The sequence below is a fragment of the Chrysemys picta genome, chromosome 9 (assembly GCF_011386835.1).
Source record: "Chrysemys picta bellii isolate R12L10 chromosome 9, ASM1138683v2, whole genome shotgun sequence".
In the NCBI taxonomy this organism is placed as follows: Eukaryota; Metazoa; Chordata; order Testudines; family Emydidae; genus Chrysemys; species Chrysemys picta.
Window position 1 is genome coordinate 30,195,588 of NC_088799.1, and position 14,174 is coordinate 30,209,761.

General features: G+C 51.1%; 1 protein-coding gene across 4 annotated transcripts in view; it reads left to right on the plus strand.

Annotated features, from left to right (window-relative positions):
* The first annotated feature begins 12,556 nt into the window (after positions 1-12,556).
* LOC101949777 (phospholipid scramblase 1) overlaps positions 12,557-14,174 on the plus strand; it is a 39,027-nt gene continuing 37,409 nt past the window's right edge. For 2 of the 4 annotated variants that reach the window (XR_256517.5, XM_065557927.1), the window contains exon 1: positions 12,572-12,706. The gene's annotated coding sequence lies outside the window, so the exon portion shown is untranslated. Of the gene's footprint in view, positions 12,707-14,174 lie in introns of all 4 variants that reach the window. The other 2 variants (XM_008171486.4, XM_065557926.1) reach the window with 2 other exon arrangements.

Consider the following 14,174-nt stretch of genomic DNA (forward strand, 5'->3'; position numbering starts at 1 on the left):
AATAGGACAATGATGGAATGAAAAATTATATTTAGAACTGCTGACCAGGTGGTCTGCTCCTACAACACTCTGCCCCTTTATTTATGATTATTACAGCAGTTGTTGTTATTGTAGGGCACAGGTGATCTGTTGCAAACAAACCAAACAATTATAAAACCATTACCATTACAATAATTGGGTACATTGACAAACAAGATGAGGCCCAAGTTTGATGCTGCAATAGCCATCAAACAATAAAATTCACTGAGGTCAGGACCGTTTTAAGCACACACAACAAATAAGATTTTGTAGGAGTACCACAGTTGTTATGCAAGGTTAAGCTGATTTGGACTTAAACTAACATTTAGTTGCTAAAATGTTGCAGAATTTTCTATTTTTAACAGTTGTTTTTAAGAGGTTTCTGGGACCTGAAAGATGGGGCCCTACAATCATGGGCCAAGGTTTTACAGGTTCTTCTTCGAGTGCTTGCTCATATCGATTCCAATTAGGTGTGCGCGCGCTGCGTGCACGATCGTCGGAGAATTTTCTACCCTAGCAACACCCGGTGGGTCGGCTGTAGAGCCCCCTGGAGTGGCGCCTTCATGGCGCTGGATATATACCCCAGCCGACCCAGCGCCCCCTCAGTTCCTTCTTACCGCCCCTGATGGTCGTTGGAACTGTGGAGCGCGGCATAGCTGTTCTCCACTCTCCCTAGCTTATCCTGTTATTCTGTAGATAGTTGTAGTTATAGTTGTTGTATAGTGTTAGATAGTTGTTCATTTTACTTTTTAATAGTTGTAGATAGTTAGCGGGGGTTAAGGGGATTGTTCTCTCCCCTTTTTTCCCCCCGGCACATAGCCGGGCTCATGCCCAAGGCTCCCAGCTTTAAGCCGTGCGCGTCCTGCGCTAAGCCTATGCCCACGAGTGATCCGCACGACTCGTGTCTGAAGTGTCTAGGAGAGTCCCATCAGACAGATAAATGTAAAATCTGTAAGGCCTTCAGACCGAGAACCAAAAAGGAGCGGGACTTTCAGCTTAGGCAACTCCTCATGGAGGCGGCACTTAGCCCGGACCCTCCATCGGCGCGTCCGGCCCCAACACCGAGCGCCTCGGTGCGCAGCGCCCCTGCGGCACCAACCGGTACTGCACCGTGGGCAGAGTTGGACAAGGCTTCACGGTACCGGCCTCCTTCGGCACCGCACCCGCCACAAGGGCCTCGGCGCCGATCCTTGTCTCCGGGACATAAAAAATCCCGCAAGGCGCAGGAGACTGCTGTCCTGAAGACGCCGGCTCCCCCGGTGCCGGGGGTAGAGCCGCCTCCACCTTTGGACCACCAAAAGCAGGTGCCTGCTACACCGTCGACTCCGGCTCCGCGGCCATTGAGTCCGGTGCGGACGGGATCACCACCTCAGTCGGTGGTGGAGCCTTGTCTTCCGTCGACCCCAGAGACCTTCGCGACGGCAAGTGACCTTATTGCTCTCACGGAACCGGCACCGCTCCAACCACCGGCACCGTTGCCTCCTCGCGCGGTACAATCCAGGGGCAAGCCTGCCCTGGTGCGCCCGCCATCTCAGGGCGTGGACTCATGGCACCGCTCCAGGTCGCAAAGCAGGTCCCGACGCTGCTCGCAGTCCCGGCGCCGACTATCACCTCGGCACCGGTCGTACTCGCGGCCAAGATCCTCGTTGCGGCACCGCTCTACGTCTCGGCACCGTTACGATCATCGGTACCGATCGAACTCCAGGCGTAGTTCCCGGCACCGGTACGAGCGACGCTCGGCTTCGAGGGGCCGCTCCCGGCACCGTGTCTACTGGCGGTCGTCTTCATCCAGGTCCAGATCAGGATCTCGGCACCGACGCGGTCATCGGCACCAATCCCGATCCCGGTACCGCTCACCGGCACCGCACAGGGACCGATCATCTCCGGACCGGCACCGAGCGGCACCGTATCATCCGGAACCGATTTCGGTGCAATCGGCACCGCCTTGGCCCTCGAGATCGGCGTCTCGCTCCTCCGATGGGGCCTCGAGATCGGCATACTCCCCTCAGGGGCAGGCTGCTGAGGCTGACTTGGGCCACTGGCAGGAGGTGGCGGAGGACCCCGCACAGGGACCTACGCACTGGTCGTTCTGGACCCCGTGGGCGTATCACCAAGCGCAGGGGGCTCCACCATCAGCCTCTCGCTCGGCACGCTCTGAGCACAGGGCTCCGGAGGCCACTATCTCCCGCCCTCCCCCGGGGGCATGGAGGTTCCTGTGCCTGCACCACCTGAGGTCCTGGACCCAGGGGCAGGCGACGCTCCGCTTCAGGGACCCTTGGAGCAGGACCTGCCATTAGACCCCTTGCCACCTGAGGCATCCTCCTCATCTTCCCCAGATGAGGCGGTGGCAGGCACAACAGCCACAGGTCCGCCCCCGATAGATCTTCGGGCACACCTGGACCTATTACGTAGGGTGGCACATAATATGGGCCTCCAGGCAGAGGAGATAGTGGAGGTACAGGACCCGATTGTGAACATCCTCTCTGCGGATGCCCCATCCAGGGTGGCATTCCCTTTGATTCGCACGATTCAGGCTAATGCCACTGCGATATGGCAAACTCCTGCCTCTATTCCACCCATAGCCAGAGGGGTGGAAAGAAAGTACTTCGTCCCCTCCAAGGACTATGAGTACTTATATACTCATCCCCAACCGTGTTCACTAGTGGTGTCATCGGTGAACGCAAGGGAGCGCCACGGTCAGCAGGCTGCAGCGCCCAAATCGAAGGACGCTAAGCGCTTCGATTTGTTTGGGCGTAAGGTATATTCAGCCGGAGGGCTGCAACTTAGAGCGGCTAACCAGCAGGCGCTCTTGAGCCGCTATAACTTTAATTCCTGGAACTCTATGGGGAAGTTCAAGGAGTTGATCCCCAAAGACTCCAGGGAAGAGTTCGGGGCCTTAGTGGAGGAGGGTAAGAAGGTGGCACGGACCTCCTTACAGGCCTCCTTGGATATAGCGGACTCGGCTGCGAGGACGCTGGCCTCAGGTATCGCCATGTGGCGAGTCTCCTGGCTCCAGGTCTCGGGCTTGCCTCCTGAACTGCAGCAAACCCTGCAGGATTTACCCTTTGAGGGACATGGGTTGTTCTCGGACAAGACGGACTCTCGGCTGCAGAGCCTCAAGGACTCGAGAACAATCATGCGCTCCCTGGGGATGCATGTTCCAGGACCCCAGCGCAGACCCTTTAGGCCCCAGCCTCAAAGGTTCTAACCCCCCCGCCTCGCCCGAGACAGGACTCCGCCAGAAGGCGGGGACGAGGTGGTAGGAGAAGGTTGACCAGCCCTCAACCCGGTCAGAACCAGGGGCCACCTAGGCCACCTTCAGGCCCTAGGCAGAACTTTTGAAGGTGCGGTCGAGGACGGCGCCCCAGTCACCACCCAGGATCCAGCTCCCTCCTTTCGGGATCGCCTCTCCCATTTCCACCGTGCTTGGTCCCTTATAACCTCGGACCGTTGGGTCCTTCGCACGGTGGAGAGGGGATACGCTCTCCAGTTTTCTTCGTTCCCTCCCTCCCCGTCCCTCTTCAGGGACCCTTCTCACGAGCAACTTCTTACACAGGAGGTTTTTACGCTCCAGTCTATGGGGGCCATAGAGGAGGTTCCACCAGAATTAAGGGGCAGGGGGTTTTATTCCCGCTACTTCCTGATCCCCAAGTCAAAAGGGGGTCTGCGACCCATCTTAGACTTACGCGGACTCAACAAATTCATAGTAAAGTTGAAGTTCCGCATGGTATCATTGGGGACCATTATCCCTTCCCTGGATCCTGGAGACTGGTTCGCCGCCCGCGACATGAAGGACGCATACTTTCATATAGCAATCTACCCGCCTCACAGGCGCTTCCTGCGATTTGTGGTAAACAAGGTGCACTACCAATTTGCAGTCCTTCCCTTCGGCTTATCCTCGGCCCCAAGAGTGTTCACAAAATGTATGGCTGTCGTGGCAGCATACCTTCGTCGACAAGGGATACAGGTGTTCCCGTATTTAGACGACTGGCTGGTACGCGGCCGCACCAGGGAGCAAGTTCAAGCTCACGTCCACATAATAGTACACACATTCCACGAGTTGGGCATTCTGCTCAACAAACAGAAATCCACTCTAGAGCCAACCCAGAGGATAGAATTTATTGGGGCAGTCCTAGACTCCAGACGTGCACGAGCTATTCTACCAGACAATCGCTTTCATACCGTCACAAGCCTCATTCGAGAGCTCAGGGCCTTCCCGATTACCACAATGAGGACGTGCCTCGCCCTGTTGGGTCACATGGCCTCTTGCACGTACGTAACCAGGCATGCCAGACTTCGGCTTCGCCCACTTCAGGCCTGGGTATCATCGGTATACCGTCCTTATCGGGACAACCTGAACATGGTGGTCACGGTTCCGAGCTCGGTCTCGACCTCCCTCACCTGGTGGTTGGATCACAGAGTGGTTTGCGAGGGAGTGCCGTTTCATGCCCCACAACCCTCTCTGCACCTGGTCACAAACGCTTCATCTCTAGGTTGGGGTGCCCATCTCGGCGAACACCATACCCAGCCTGTGGACCGCACCCCAACTAGCCCTGCACATCAATGTTCGAGAGCTGATGGTGGTGCGCCTGACTTGCCAAGCATTTCTCAATCTCCAACATGGCCGCTGTGTGTTAGTGCTCACCGACAACACCACGGCCATGTTTTACATCAACAAGCAAGGAGGAGCACGCTCGTCGCTTCTATGCCAAGAGGCCATTCGCCTGTGGGACTTTTGCATCGCCCACTCGATACATCTCACGGCATCGTTTCTTCCTGGAGTCCAGAACACGCTAGCGGACCGCCTCAGCAGGTCCTTTCAGACGCACGAGTGGTCAATTCGCCCAGACATCATCTATTCCATTTTCCAGAGGTGGGGATTTCCCCAGGTCGACCTGTTTGCATCTCGAGCCAACAGGAAGTGCCACGCGTTCTGCTCCCTACAAGGGCGAGCTCTGGGCTCTCTGTCGGACGCGTTTCTTCTACCCTGGAAAGACCACCTATTTTACGCTTTCCCTCCATTTCCTCTGGTCCACAAGGTACTGCTCAAACTGCGCAGAGACCAAGCACGAGTAATTCTAGTCGCTCCAGCTTGGCCGAGGCAGCACTGGTACACCACACTGTTGGAGCTCTCGGTTCAAACACCGATCCCACTTCCGTTGTGTCCAGATCTCATCTCTCAGGACCACGGCCGACTATGTCACCCCGACCTACAATCGCTCCACCTCACGGCGTGGTTGCTCCATGGCTGAACCAGGCGGAGCGACAATGCTCGCAGTCTGTCCAGCAGATTCTGCTGGGCAGTAGGAAGCCTTCGACACGGACCACTTACTTAGCCAAGTGGAAGCGGTTCTCCTGTTGGTGCGAGCAACGAGCCACGACCCCGTTACAGGCGCCTATTCCTCTCATACTGGAATATCTCCTATTCCTAAAACAGCAGGGCTTGGCGATATCTTCAATCAGAGTCCACCTCGCCGCTATTTCGGCCTTCCACCCAGGAGAACTCGCTTCCTCGGTATTCTCTAACGCGATGGTCGTTAGATTCCTCAAGGGCTTAGACCGGATGTACCCACAACAACACCAGCCCGTTCCAACGTGGGATCTCAACCTGGTTCTCTCCAAGCTCACAGGGCCTCCATTCGAGCCATTGGCTACCTGTTCACTCCTGTACCTATCCTGGAAGACAGCCTTCCTTGTAGCCATCACCTCAGCAAGGCGCGTTTCTGAACTCAGGGTGCTTACGTCTGAGCCCCCATACACGGTTTTCCATAAGGACAAGGTGCAGCTTCGCCCACATCCTGCCTTTCTTCCCAAGGTGGTCTCACCGTTTCACGTGAACCAGGATATATTTCTCCCGGTCTTCCATCCTAAGCCACACGCTACTCGCCAAGACCAGCGTTTGCATTCTTTGGACGTACGCAGGGCCCTGGCTTTCTATATTGACCGCACAAAGCCGTTTAGAAAGACGACACAACTCTTCGTTGCAGTGGCCGACCGGATGAAAGGCTTACCGGTCTCCTCACGAATGCAAAGCACTCTTGCATTCGTGCTTGCTACGACCTGGCCAGTGTCCCGACGCCGCACCTCACCGCTCACTCTACGAGGGCCCAAGCTTCCTCGACTGCCTTCCTGGCTCAAGTCCCGATCCAGGACATTTGTAGAGCTGCAGTTTGGTCATCAGTCCACACATTCGCAGCTCACTATGCACTGGTACAGCAATCCAGAGACGATGCTGCATTTGGGTCAGCGGTCTTGCACACAGCAATGTCTTACTCCGACCCCACCACCTAGGTAAGGCTTGGAAGTCACCTAATTGGATTCGATATGAGCAAGCACTCGAAGAAGAAAAGACGGTTACTCACTGTTGTAACTGTTGTTCTTCGAGATGTGTTGCTCATATCCATTCCAAACCCGTCCCCCTTCCCCACTGTCGGAGTAGCCGGCAAGAAGGAACTGAGGGGCCGCTGGGTCGGCTGGGGTATATATCCAGCGCCATGAAGGCGCCACTCCAGGGGGCTCCACAGCCGACCCACCGGGTGTTGCTAGGGTAGAAAATTCTCCGACGATCGTGCACGCGGCGCGCGCACACCTAATTGGAATGGATATTAGCAACACATCTCGAAGAACAACAGTTACAACGGTGAGTAACCGTCTTTTATGGGGGCCCAAGAACTACCCTTTAGGGCTTGGGGAAGTAGAACCAGAGTGCATAGAGGAAAGTGTGGAATTAACAATACAAGCAAATGTAACTAACAATACAAATGTATTAATAACAAAAATTAACAACAAAATGACTACTAGAGAACCCAACAAAAAATAAACCTGATGCATTGGGGACCAAAGTTTTTTGGACACAAGTGGTGATTGATAAATTGGATGGAAATGGGGAAAGTAGAGAGAGGAAAAGACATTTGCCCTGTCTAGTGTAGTATTTCCTCTTTTTCTGGACCCAATGCTAGCACAGGACACCACTAGAGACAGACACAGAACATGCAACACAGAACACTGAACACAGACTTTGTTATGACACTATAACCATGGTATTTTATAACTCTTCAGCTGGTACCAGCTCTCCTGATGTTCTGGTTCAGAGCCTGAAAGATAGAAGCTTGGAAACAAATTAGCACAGTGCTTTCACCATGGCAGAACCTGCTTGGTCTCTGCCACAGTGTGTTTGGTACTTGGGGCTGCACAAATGCTAATTAAGTGGTGCATTTCTTGTGAGTGTAAATCCTCCCTTTTTCTCAGTAAAAGGGCGTTAACACTCCATCTAGAAAAAAATTTCTGTTTTAAAATCTCCAGCCATTTTGCCATGGCCTGGAGATCTGAGGCAGAAGCAGGCACTGTTGTTAACTGTTTTAATGGCATTTTGGCCCTGGGAGGAGGAATTTACCCAAATATTCAAAATATCCCCCTTCCCAATCTTCAGAGCGGTTCCAAAGGTCTGCCTCCTTCTGGGGTCTCAAATGTTTCTTCTCCTGATGTTACTGCTGCTGTAAGATTTGAGAGTGCTCTTTTAACTCTCTGTACCCAACCTGTTTTCCAGTTTTTCTATTTGTTGCTTGCCTGGCCCCGATCCTGCTTTTTTCAATAAACCGTTCCTTTCCATGAGCACAAGCTTTGTTCCACTACCAATTTAGCAAGATGGGTAGGCTTTCCAACTAGCCCCTACCCTTTCTGGTCCCATGGTCCCATTCCTTAAACATTTTCTTCAAAATTGTGAAATTACCACAATATTACTTACAAAAAAACAAAACAAACAAACATAAACCACACTACACTGCCCAAACTCCTATATCTTTCAGAGTTTGGTTTAACAGAACAAGATCTGTATCTTATGTTTTTAACCCACTCTGGGCCAGAGGGAGAGACGCTAAGCTTCCCTCTGTATTGCTCGGCCTTCTACCACCGAAGGTTCATACACCAAAAATAAAAACCCCTCCCAGGGGCAGAGCGAGAAACCCTAAGTTCTCTCCTTATGCTCAGTCATGCTACGGCCGAGGGTGTATGCACCTTTTCTCATAAACCACACTACACTGCCCAAACTCCTATATCCTTCAGAGTTTGGTTTAACAGAACAAGATCTGTATCTTATGTTTTTAACCCACTCTGGTCCAGAGAGAGAGATGCTAAGCTTCCCTCTGTATTGCTTGGCCTTCTACCACCGAGGGTTTATACACCAAAAATAAAAACCCCTCCGAGGGGCAGAGCGAGAAACCCCAAGTTCTCCTCTTATGCTCAGGCATGCTACGACTGAGGGTGTATGCACCTTTTCTTGAACATTTTTAAAAGCTTGTTCAAACTTTCCTGTTGCTCCTGATATCGTTCAGCGAGTGACACAGCCTAGATTCTGAAATCGTAGCTTATTAAATTTCCTCATCACACCTGACACCGGTCAGCGAGCGACACAGCCTAGATTCTGAAATCATACCTTATATTAGTTATTTTTCTGCTACCTATCCGGAGGCCAGCAGGTTTGGTTAACCAGATTGTATTATGCTAAGTTTACTTGGTGGTGTGCACACATCAATGTTTACAATAACTGAGGCATTTTACCAATATTCCCCCTTTCACAATTCTCCACCAAAATGTTATACCAATAAAAACTAGCAGGATCTTATTAAAGGGGACAAGATAAAGATGCCACATTTATTATGATAACAATTTGATTTATGACCAATAACTAATATTTTAATCCTTATACACACACATTATATCTAATACCTATACACACACACACACACACACACACACACACACACACACACATCCATCAGATGTTCTGCAGCTACTGCACAGTTACCAGTCCTGCTTGAGTCTGTGGCTTGAGTTTGCAGCTTGGGTTCATAGCTTGTGGCGGCTAACTGGCCAGGAAAGCTGGGCACAAGGACGAGCTGGGTCTCTGTTGGGCATGCACCGATGCCCTTCCATGTTGGTAGCAGAATGTTACCCTCCTCCAAAGTTTTTCATCTCACCCATCCTTTTTGTAGGCTTTAGTTTGAATCCAGAGTCTATAGGTCTTGCTGTGTCACGCTGCCTCTGGGTTTGGTGATTGATCACCCGTCAATTGCAGACATGACTTTCAGCCTGGGACCTGGCTTTGACCTTCCTTCTATTGTACCTTTTCTTTTTAGGGTGGATTCTTCTTACTTTGTTAGGGCTTTTGTCTGCATCTTCAGCCGTTGTTTATTTAATCAGGACAGGCTGGGGCTGGAGGTTGATTCCATCATCCATACATACCTTATTCACACATCTAAACTAAACTAATAAGATTACAGCAGGGTTTGCAAAAATGAAGGTTGCAGCAAGCCCTTACAAAATGGAGTAAGCGTTTTAAAATGGGGTTTGAATTACAATATGGCAAACAGTGAACAGAAGTTACACTGTAAGCAAGTGTAATAAATGGTGAACAGAAGTTACAATACTGAAACAGTGCAAGTCTTAGTGATTTAAGCAGGAATTGGATTGATAGTGAAACTTACAAAGGCAGCTGACTAAACAGCTATGGCTCTTAACGAGCATCTTAACTATTAATTAGCCAGTTATTGGGGTAACCGGTTTTATGAATGAATATTGTTTCATTCATAAAACTTTACTTATGAAGTTACATTAATAAAGTAAACAATTAAAAACAATTTTATTTATCAGTCCTACACTGCCACAGAATTGTATACAGAGAACACAAGACGATATGCTAGGCAAATTCTCTGATGTCGGTTTAAAATATCTGAAAGGAGAATACCATATTAAGATAGACAACTCAGTGCTTCCAAATTCCAATGTAAAGTCAAAACTGAACTTGATAATGTGGAAGAGACGGGAGTTACTGAAAAGTAAAACAGACAGGCTGACTTAATTGCATGGTTTCAAATGAAATACTTACTTTTTACTTTGTGAAGTATATTTTATCTATAGTTTTATGATGTTTAAAAATTATTTGGCATATAATTCATGTCAATGGTCAAAGTGAGTTGCTAAAAATGACACTGGAAAAACAAACATTAAGCGTTTCAGTAGTGAGATGCTGATCAACAATCTATCAGTTTTAAAATGAATGTTTAAAATTAAATATACACAAGTTAAGAGGGAAGGTACTGTACATCTGGGGTCTGGCTTGGGTTATGAGGGATTACAGATGTTGGTGGCAAGGGTGAAGAGATACATACATATCACATAACCAGCATAGACCCAGATTGAGGTGCAAGAGTTTTTCAAGTGTCAGTGGATAAGAGGGCTCAGGTACCCCACCCATGGAATGTATAAGGAGTCCAAGTCAGTATCTGTGTAGCGAATGAGTACATGGGTGGGGTGTGCCCCTTGGTTCGTCAGGGAAGGAAGTGGCTTATTTCCCTGGTCGGTGGTCTCAGTTACTCAGTTGGTATTGGCGGTGTCCTGTGATGTGTTCTGTATAAATGTCTCTTACTCTTTAACTCAGCCAATTGTACTCACATCAGGTGATATTTTTGAAGAACAGCCATTTGCATTGACACTCCTAACTAAACAAGGCAGAAAGAAAATATGCATATATGGTGTATATAATTTGTACGGTATGTTTGAGGACTTGTTTGCTGCACCTTGAAATAGAAACAAGTCCACCTTCCCTGCTACAGAGGCAGAAGGGAGTGCTACATTTCCCCTATCTCCCTCAATTCCTAAATTATAACAGGTAGTACATTTTATTTAGTGTTTTCCTGCCCTTAGAATTTCCCATCTTTGCATGGTATAGTAGCAAATTCTGGTTATGGAATCCAGACAGCAGGTTTACTCTACACCAACTGTCCTCTCGCCCAGAAACAAGAAAGGGATTGGCTACCTCTACAATGTTGTTATATGATTATTCAATATGTATATTACAGTATCTATTTTAGAGTTTGTCCATCACCATAGTATCCCAGCACATGCCACCCCAAATTCACAGCAATAAAAAAATCTCTAATGGACTTCCTGGATTCTCTGGCTCTTTTAAAGATCATAACTAGAACTGCGATCCCACTGTGTTAGGTGCTGTACAGACACAGAGGGCTTGTCTATACTTACCGCGCTAGTTCGGCGGCTGGCAATCGAACTTCTGGGTTCGATTTATCGCGTCTTGTCTGGACGCGATAAATCGAACTCAGAAGTGCTCCCCGTCGACTCCGGTAATCCTGCTCGCCGCGAGGAGTACGCGGAGTCGACGGGGGAGCCTGCCTGCCGGGTGTGGACCGCGGTAAGTTCGAAGTAAGGTACGTCGACTTCAGCTACGTTATTCACGTAGCTGAAGTTGCGTACCTTACTTCGATTTGGGGGTTTAGTGTAGACCAAGCCAAAGAGGCAGAATGAGAGAGAGAGTCAGTTGAGGCCTGGGCAAAAAGTTTGGAAGGGGATAGGGCTGAGGAGCCCACACTGGCTGTCCTTTGGGGCAGGCTCTTAAGGAGTCAAGACTAGTGAGAGGCCAGAGGCAGGCAATCCAAGGAGACTGGCTTATACGGGGCCCTCATGGGCTGAGGTCACAGCAGAGGTGGCGAGTTGTATGGGCCCATGGTACGCGGGCTCCAGCAACTTCAGGAATCAGGGGGCCCAGCTCCAGCAATGTTTGGGGCCGGGTCTCTCCCCCGGCCCCGCCTGCTGCCCCCATACCCCACTTGCTGCCCCCATGCACCTCCCTCCCGAGTGTCCCTGCCTGCCCTAGGCAGCAGGTGGCTGCCCCCTGCAGCCCCATGATGCGCTCCCTCACTGGCCGCTGCTGTGGCCCGCTACAAGGGAACCACGCAGCAGGCAGACTGAGGCAGCTGCAGAGGGAGGAAGTGCATTGCAGCCCTGCCCTCAGCAGGTGACTTGGCTGGACCTCCTGAGCAGCAGCCTGGGGGGGCTTGGGTGAGTGTTATGCTGGAGCCCCCCTAAGCTCGCTGCTGCTGGCAGGGAGAGGGCTGGGGAGAGTCCTCCTCTCTAGCCCCACACTCCAGCCCCAGGGCAGCCTGCCTGCTGTGCCCCAAACTCCTCATTCCTGGCCCAGCCCCACACCTCCTCCTGCACCCCAACCCTCTGTCCCAGCCCAGAGCCCACACCCAGCACCCAGATCCCCTCCTGCACCCAGCACCCCAAACTCCAACCCTCTGTCCCAGCCCACAGCCCACATCCAAACTCCCTCCCAGAGCCCGCACCCCTCCTATGTCCAAACTCTCTCCCAGAGTCTGCACCAGCCTAGAACCTGCACCCAGCACCCAAACTTCCTCCCAGAGCCTGCACCCCAAACTCCCTCCTGCACCCAAATTCCCTCCCAGAGTCTTAGATGGGTGGGACTTGGACCCGTTCTGGCCACCACCAAAAATTATACAAACCTGCTGCCCCTGGGTCACAGGCCCACAAATGCCCGTATTAACATATATTTGCATATCTATTGGCCAGCGGCAGCGGAGCTGGCTGCTTTATAATAATTAGACATGCTCAGCAGGTGTCCCCGGGGCATAGACCCTCCAACCCCCCTCTCTCTCGGGGCAGAGCACTCCCCCACGTTTCCCTCTCCGGTCCCCTGCCCACGAAGCGGCAGGAGGGGGCGGGTCTCAGCGGCCGCTCTCTGCTCCCTCCCAGACCATCCCGTCGCGGGGCGGTGCAGTGCAGTGCAGCCGGGCGGCAGACGGACACAGGGGTGCCTGCGCTGCGCTGCGCTGCGCTCCACTCCACCTACTCGGACCCGGACGCGGCTCTGAAGGTGAGGGGTTGACAGGGGAGCCGGCTGCCCCGGCCAGAGGGGATTGCCCCGCCCTCAGGGGCAAGTGGGGGGAACTGCCCGCCATGGTGCTCGGGGCGGGGTACTGCTCACCCCCAGGGGCGGCTGCAGGGGGCCGCTGTCCCCCGCGGGTGATGGCGATGGCGGGGCTTGCCCCCTCCCCAGCAATGCTGAAGACCGACAGCTTTCACTTTCGTTTCTTCTGCGCCTAGCGACCCTCCGTGGTCTCTGTAGACCCGGGAACTGGGACTTCCTGCTTCCCGCCCCGTCTTGTCCGTGGACTGGGATCTGTATGTCTGCTTTCCCCGTCCCTAGCGTGCTCTGCAGTCTGTCAGAAGGGAAGGGACCCCATCACTCCCCTGTTAGTGAGAGAGGGAAAGCGCTTGATCTCTTTGCTTTGCCAGAAAGAAGACTGAGAGGCGAGTTATAAGTACCTTAACCAGGGAAAATAGCAGGTACTAAAGAGCTCTTTCATTTAGTAAAGAAAGATATAAATGGAAGCAATCTCTGGATGTTAACAAAAACAAAAACTTCACATTAAAATTGAGGCACATATTTTTAACATTGAGAGAAATTAACTGTTGGAACAAACTACCGAGGGAAGTAGTGGAGTCTCCCTCTCTTGATGTCTTTAGGTTGCCTATCTCAAATATATGTTTTAATCCCACGGAGAAGCATTCATGGGCAGAGGACTATTCTCTTGGGATGGACTCACCCTGAGTCAGGAAGGAAATAGACTTCTGGGATGGAGGCTGGCATAACTGATTAAAAGAACTTTAAACTGAGAACTCAGGGGAAACAGTTGGGAGATGCTCACAAAATCTCACTCCTGATTCTAATATTGACAGGGAGGAAAGTCAAGAAAGGGAGAATACAATAGTGGAGAAAGGAACAGCAGTGGATAGGAGAATGGACATTAAGCGGAAAGAAAGTGCCAATACAAATGAAGCTAGTAGGTAGGCTGTACTGGCAGTAGAATGACCATACCCAGTCAGGTGAGGAATCTGGCCAAAGCCAAGCAGAAACAACTAAGATGTTTGTATTGCAAGGAGCCCGGGTAACAAAATGCAGGAACTAGATCTACTGGTGCAGGAAGTGAAACCAGATATTATAGGTAGGGCCCTACCAAATTCGTTGACCATGAAAAATGCATCACAGACCGTGAAATCTGGTCTTTTGTGTGCTTTTACTCTGTACTATACAGATTTGATAGGGGGGACCAGTGTTTCTCAAATTGGGGGTCCTGACCTGTGATAAATAAAGGGGGGGATAGCTCCCTTTGATGAGCACCCATCCAGCCAGTTAGCTGTAAAATCCCTCTTGGTAACTGTTTTTACTTGCTTTACCTGTAAAGGGTTAAAAAGTCCCCCAGGTAAAGTGAAAAAAAAGTGGGCACCTGACCAAAAAAGCCAATGGGAAGGTAGAACTTTTTAAATATTGGGAAAGAAAC